Source organism: Macrobrachium rosenbergii, chromosome 59 (genome assembly GCF_040412425.1).
Source record: "Macrobrachium rosenbergii isolate ZJJX-2024 chromosome 59, ASM4041242v1, whole genome shotgun sequence".
Taxonomy (NCBI): domain Eukaryota; kingdom Metazoa; phylum Arthropoda; class Malacostraca; order Decapoda; family Palaemonidae; genus Macrobrachium; species Macrobrachium rosenbergii.
The window spans coordinates 2,879,897-2,886,798 of record NC_089799.1 but is presented as its reverse complement, the minus strand read 5'-3'; the positions used below and the strand labels follow the sequence as shown (position 1 = coordinate 2,886,798).

The 6,902-nt window shown below is 38.3% G+C and overlaps 1 long non-coding RNA gene across 2 annotated transcripts; it reads left to right on the top strand.

Annotated features, from left to right (window-relative positions):
- Positions 1–3,007: 3,007 nt before the first annotated feature.
- On the top strand, positions 3,008–5,578 carry LOC136837744 (uncharacterized). Of its 2 annotated transcripts, none has more exons than XR_010852748.1 (3): positions 3,008–3,883; positions 4,935–5,018; positions 5,265–5,578. It is a non-coding gene; the product is annotated as an uncharacterized lncRNA (long non-coding RNA). The 2 variants fall into 2 exon arrangements; XR_010852747.1 differs by having other exon boundaries at positions 5,257–5,578.
- Positions 5,579–6,902: the final 1,324 nt, after the last annotated feature.

Here is a 6,902-nt window from a genome sequence, read left to right as displayed (position 1 = left end):
ATATATATATATATATATATATATATATATATATATATATATATATATATATATATATATATATATATATATATATATATATAATTATATAAAATTATATATATATTTAGTAAGGTTATTTTCTCGTGGCAAATATTTTTTTATTGAAAGGTTATATTATATACCAGTGCTTGTACGTCTGAGGGGCGATTCAGTTTGACCAAATCAGTTTAGTTTTATTGCCCAACAATGTCTACAATGGTAAGTACTTGGTATGAATTTTATTTTTTCATTTGTACGAATTTCATTATGTAGGTAACTTGTTGCTACACTCCTTGGTAATTCTACAGAAGAGTTTCACACGTAGATATCGTTTATTAATGAATTTTATTTACTGTACAATATAGGAAAGGGTATTATGAAGCACGGCTGAGATAATTTGAGAAATTTGTCATATTTATATTTTTACGTTCATCCCCGAGGAGCTGGTACTAAACGCGGTGCCCAACTGAGCTTTTCTGTAGAATTTTTTTTTTTTTTTTATTTGTATTTTTTGTTGTAGGTAACTTGTACTAGACTTCGTATCCTACGAGTGTCAAGTGTAAAATTCGCTTCTAAAGCCGAAGCTGTGTTCTGTGAAATTGCTTGATGATAACCTGTAAAAAAAATGACGCACATCTATTTCTACATAATTTTATATTGATGAAGGGTTTTCTGTAAAAGTGTATGTTACAGAACAAAAAGATAATAGTGTTCAAGAGTGTTATATTCTTGAGCTGTTCTGCTTAATTGCATGATGATACCCTGCAAGAAAAAACTAAAGCCAATCAATTGTAACAGTATGTTATATTGACAAGAGGCTTTTTGTAAAATTATGTTGTTAGAAAAAAATGAGGCAGATGGTGTTAAATTAGTCGCGGGTCTTTCCGCGTGTTACATAACAAAATTCCTGAATATTTGTTTAGGTAGCAGGCAAGTTCGTTTATATACTGGAAACAGGAAGTTAAAATCTGTAATTAACGCAACCTTCATAGCCATTTTATGTGGAAAGTCATTTCCATTGATTTATGTCAGTGGAAAAACCAAGAATTAACTTCGAATGAGAAGTAAGTTAGCAATTAAAGGTGGATTTCAGTGCCTGATTAAGACTAGGCCTTCACTGTTATTAAGAATATCCTAAGGTTGCTTGGAATATTGTATTATTTCAGTAGCTTTCACACATTTCTGCATATTTCATTTGATGGAATGTTGCATATGGTGTTAAAAGTAGTTATAGACGATACGGGTTGTTAATTGGTGTTCCAAGGGCGGGTGGTGGGCGGAGTTTCGTCTTTTTGACAAAGTGAGCCCGTGGCCTCCTTGGATTCCACATCGCCGGCGGTATTTTGTTATTTCGAATAGTTATTGTTATTTCCGTTTACAACAGCAGTTTGTTGAGCTACATAATCGTTATGTGAAAGAAAAATAAGTAACAAGTGTAGACCCAACCTTATCGGCAGTAAATTTAAGCTCTGAATTGTCCTAACAATGAGACAACTAAGGTTAGACCAACCCTCATGATGAATGGGTTTTTTATAGGTTGCAAAGGGCTCTCTCTCTCTCTCTCTCTCTCTCTCTCTCTCTCTCTCTCTCTCTCTCTCTCTCTCTGGTGATTTTAACTCGTTCAGTGTAGATGTTTGTTGAGGGAGAATGTAACGATTCTCTCTCTCTCTCTCTCTCTCTCTCTCTCTCTCTCTCTCTCTCTCTCTCTCTCTCTCTCTCTCTCTCTCTCCCCGTCTGTCTTTTAGAGTTCGTGTCTATTGCTCATAATTTTCCCAATCATAACAGCACAGCAGAAAGCCTACATTTCAGAACGCAACTAAGTGTGACGGGGAAAATATACTTTTAAAATAGTCACTGATTTTGTGACTATGTCTGAATATTTAACTCAGGTTATTATATTTGAAGGTGAAATATTGTCCTGAATGTTATTTCATAGTGTTAGGATGTTAAAAATGTATTTTAGCAATTCGTCCATAGTCTGCAGATTCTGAAAAGTGTCACAAATTCAAGATTGTTTTAACATCTGAAATAACCGAGCAACTATTATCGGAAGCATTGGCCGGGGGTAGTGCCGTCAGTGCACCTCAAGTGGTGCACTGTAGGCATTACTAAAGGTTCTTCACAGCGTCCCTTCGGCCTCTAGCTGCAACCTCTTTCATTCCTGTTACTGTACCTCCGTTCATATTTGTCTTCATTCCATCTTACTTTCCACCCTCTCCTAACGAATATTTCATGGTTCAACTGCTTTGAGGTTTTCCTCCTGTTACACCTTTCAAACCTACCTACTCTAAATTTCCTTTCCAACGATGAATGATCTCATAGGCCCCAGTGCTTGGCCCTTGGCCTAAACTCTATATTCCATGCCATTACATTCCATTCCTGATTGGTATTTAAACTACTTAAACTATCTTAAACTATTTAAACTAACGCCTAGGTCTGTGTGTTTGTGTGTGGAGGGGCATAGCAGAAAGGTTTTAGTTTTTTAAATATTGAATTACGGAGCTGACTATCAACTGGGTTCTTGGTCCAAATGTAACAAAATATAATGAATGCTTTTCCCTGCCTAATGCAAGCTACAATACCTAAGGCATTATACAGTACAGTTTGTTATCTATAATGTTTTGTATCAGATCCTTTTAGTAAATAACTGATTAATATATAATCTTTTATTTTTTGCAGAAAAGGCTTCGCATCAAGATCTACGGCTATTTTACCTTAGAAAATAATCGTTTCAATGCGTCCATAAGGACAGTTGATACAGTTCGAGGTTTTACGAAACCGCTCCTCTCTCTCTCTCTCTCTCTCTCTCTCTCTCTCTCTCTCTCTCTCTCTCTCTCTCTATACCCTCTCTCTTTATCTAACATTCATCCTCAACAAAAATCTGTATACCCAATTCCTTTTGAGATGATCAGAAATAACATTCATCCCTTTTAATATATTCAAAACAACTCGCAAGATGCGAGATAGTAAACAACGCATGGTTTATTATTGCAAATGAATTATTTTGAGATGATCAGTGGTAAACAAAACGTGTTATTTTTGCAAATTGTTTTAATATATTCAGTGGTAAACAACTCGTGGTTTATTATTGCAAATGAATAGTTTTGAGATAGTGTAAACAACGCATGGTTTAATATTGCAAATGAATAGTTTTGACATAATCAGTGGGAAACAAAACTTAATTTATTTTTGCAAATAAATTTTAATATATTCAGTGGTAAACAACGCATGGTTTATTACTGCAAATGAATTTTGAGATAATCAGTGTAAACAACGCGTGCTTTATTATTGTAGATTAATAGTTTTGACATAATTAGTAGTAAACAAAACGTGGTTTATTGTTGCAAATGATTTGTTTTGGGGTAATCAGTGGTAAACATCTTTATCAATAGTTTTAAGAAACCATTTAGTTAAATGAGTTATTACATATTATTTTGTAAAAATTTCGATTAACAATTAATACTTAGAGTAGCAATAAAAAGTTTGAGTATAAGTAAACAGTTTGACTAACAAAGTCTGAGTAAAAGTTAAAGGTTTAAGTAAAAGTAATCGCAAAATGACAGAGCCGAGATAACGGAATCGTACAAACACCGTTCTATAGTTGTCTGATCAGCAACTTTCAAAATAAAAGTTCCAATCGGAATTTAGCGCTCAAATTTTCTATCGCTAAAACTTTTAGGCTGTATCAAACTGACTTTGTAGACGTATCGAAACGACTTCAGCTTCGATGAAAACGACTAGGCAGCGACGAAACGACCGGACTTCTGTTTAACAACGTCAAGACTGCAAAATTGGAGACGAGGTAGAAAGGATTTTCACAAACTTCACGGCAGGGCTGGAGTCAGCTATTGAAATCTGTAAGGTAATGAATATTTCTAAAGATTGTATATTAAAACAATTTGCAAAAATAACCACGTTTTGTTTACCACCGGGGCAGGTTACCGGCTTTTTGGGGGTGTCCACCCCAGGGCACGTCGCCCTTAAGTCAGGTTAGGTAGGTAAGATCTGGCTAGATCAGGACCTGGCATTAAAGGAAAGGTTTGTCTATTTATGTATGAGGAACCTGTCCCGGTCGACGACTGGCGGAAATCAGGCCGCGCAACTAAAGTAAATAATTTTTCTTTAGTAATATTCTTAGAAACCTCGTTAATCCATCGATAAATATAAGGTCGATTACGAGGGCCAAATTATTTGCAAATTATTTGTAAAAAATGCTGAAGTAGTATATATTTGCCTTAAACACTGGCGTTTCTGGTTTTATGCGTAATTCATATACTCAAGTATGGAATCAAAGACTGAAATGTCTTAAGTTTTAGACCATTTTACTGGAGCCTGGTTGAGAGGTGTCAAATTATATAACATACACGATTAAGGTCAGACACCGTAGCCGTTGATTAATATTTCCAACATGAGCCTCTACATTTGGTTATCTCATAGACAATGCGGTGACTTGAGTTTGATTGGCAACGGGTGGTAAAATATTCTGGAAAGGTAAACCTGTACTAAGGCTGTTATAACAAGTTCTCAGCAATAAAAGTAAATAATTCATTATATTATGAAGCCGTCATCTTGTTGAGACCAGCTTTAAAGAATGGCTTATATTCTGTCTATTTTATTTATGAAATAGAATTTTGAAGCTGTCAAGTACTGTATGGTGGAACTCAGTGTATACTGGAGGATATTGGAATTCTCTATGAACAAGCTACTACAGCGTTAGGCTCAGTGGTATTTCATGATGTATATACCTAAAAGGACAGAGGATTTTGAGCCTATCACTTCACTCCATAGACTTAACAGAATTATTGTATGTCGAGATTCTTAGCCTCCAAATACTATTCTAGGCCTAGTCCATTCTTCAGAGTTTTTAGGTTTGATTGAACCAACACTACTAATAATTAATTTCTGGTTTTTAGGGCACTGGGAGTTGATCCATGACAGAGGAGATTAAAGTGCAGATTTTTCAAGATAATAACAATGTTTCCAGTTATTGCTAAATGGTAAGGAAAAAGTATATCACTCTTTTTTATACGTAATCAACATTAATAAGCATATGGTACATATCCAGTAAGACAGACAATATGGATAATAATAGCTATGTCATTCATTTTTGTTCACTAGTCAAGTTCTTTAGTAAAAAGGAAGACATTGCATCGTGATAATGAATCTTGATCTGTAGCAAGAATTCACCAAACTTTCGTGTAGGAAGGTGAAGTAATTTGTCGTTTTATTTTTCAGTGTTTCAGCCAAAATATTGGTTTTTTCAAAACATCTCCCTCCTGCGATGCTGCTGCTTGGGGCATTATCTTAGCATCTCGTCAGCCCCTCTCTTCCCCAAGGATGACGACAACCCCTTAGTATGGATCTCACAACTTGTGGGTCAAACCCCTGTACAGGTTAACACTGACGAAGCAATCAATGCCTCACTACGAGCTGTCAAGATTTTATGCTAGTAAGCTAATAACCATGGACTTAACGCATAGGCCTGAACCATATTTACTCCAACCATTTTGTGCTAAGCTGCAATGTCCATGAGTAGAGGCTTGCTAAGCTGCAAAGTCCATCACTGTAAGTGTGCTAAGCTGCATTGCCCATGACTGAAGGTGTGCTAAGCTGCAATGTCCATCATTGGAGGTGTGCTAAGCTGCAAAGCCCATGACTGAAGGTGTGCTAAGCTTCATTGCCCATCACTGAACGTGTGCTAAGCTGCAATGCCCGTGACTTTGGATGTGCAAGGCTACAATGCCCATGACTGGAGGTGTGCCAAACTGCATTGCCCATGACTAAAGGTGTGCTCAGCTACATTGCCCATAACTGAAGATGTGCTGAGCTGTATTGCCATGACTGAAGGTGTGCTAAGCTATGTTGCCCATGACTGAAGGTGTGCTAAGCTGCAATGCCCATGACTTACAATTTGCAAAGCTACAGTGCCCATGACTGGAGGCATGTTAAGCTGCATTGCCCATGACTGGAGGCGTGTTAAGTTGCATTGCCCATGACTGAGGGTGTGCTAAGCTGCAATGCCCATGACTTTCGATGTGCAAAGCTACAATGCCCATGACTGGAGGTGTGCTAAGCTGCAATGCCCATGACTGAAGGTGTGCTAAGCTGCAATGCCCATGACTGAAGGTGTGCTAAGCTGCAATGCCCATGACTGAAGGTGTGCTAAGCTGCAATGCCCATGACTGAAGGTGTGCTAAGCTGCAATGCCCGTGACTGAAGGTGTACTAAGCTGCAATACCCATGACTTATGATGTGCAAGGCTACAATGCCCATGACTGTAGGTGTGCTAAGCTGCAATGCCCATGACTGAAGTTGTGCTAAGCTGCATTGCCCATGATTGAAGGCTGCAGTGTGCTAAGCTGCAATGCCCATGACTGAAGTGCTAAGCTGTTGCCCATGACTGAAGGTGTGCTAAGCTGCAATGCCCGTGACTGAAGGTGTGCACTAAGCCCATGACTGAATGTGCTACAATGCCATGACTTAGGATGTGCAAGGCTACAATGCCCATGACTGAGAAGTTGTGCTAAGCTGTGCCCATGACCGTGTGCTAAGCTGCAATGCCCATGACTGAAGTGTGCAAGCTGCCCATGAAGGTGCCCATGATGACTGAAGGTGTAATGCCCATGACTGAAGGTGTGCTAAGTGCCCATGACTGAAGGTGTGCTAAGCTGCAATGACCCGCCCATGACTGAAGGTGTGCTAAGCTGCAATGCCCATGACTGAACTGTGTGCTAGCTGCAAGCCCATGATTGAGGGTGTGGAGGCACAATGCCCATGATTGAAGGTGTGCTGAAGTGTGCAGTGCCCCATGACTGAAGGTGTGCAGGCTACAATGCCCGCCTGCAAATGCCCATGACTGAAGTTGTGCTAAGCTGCATTGC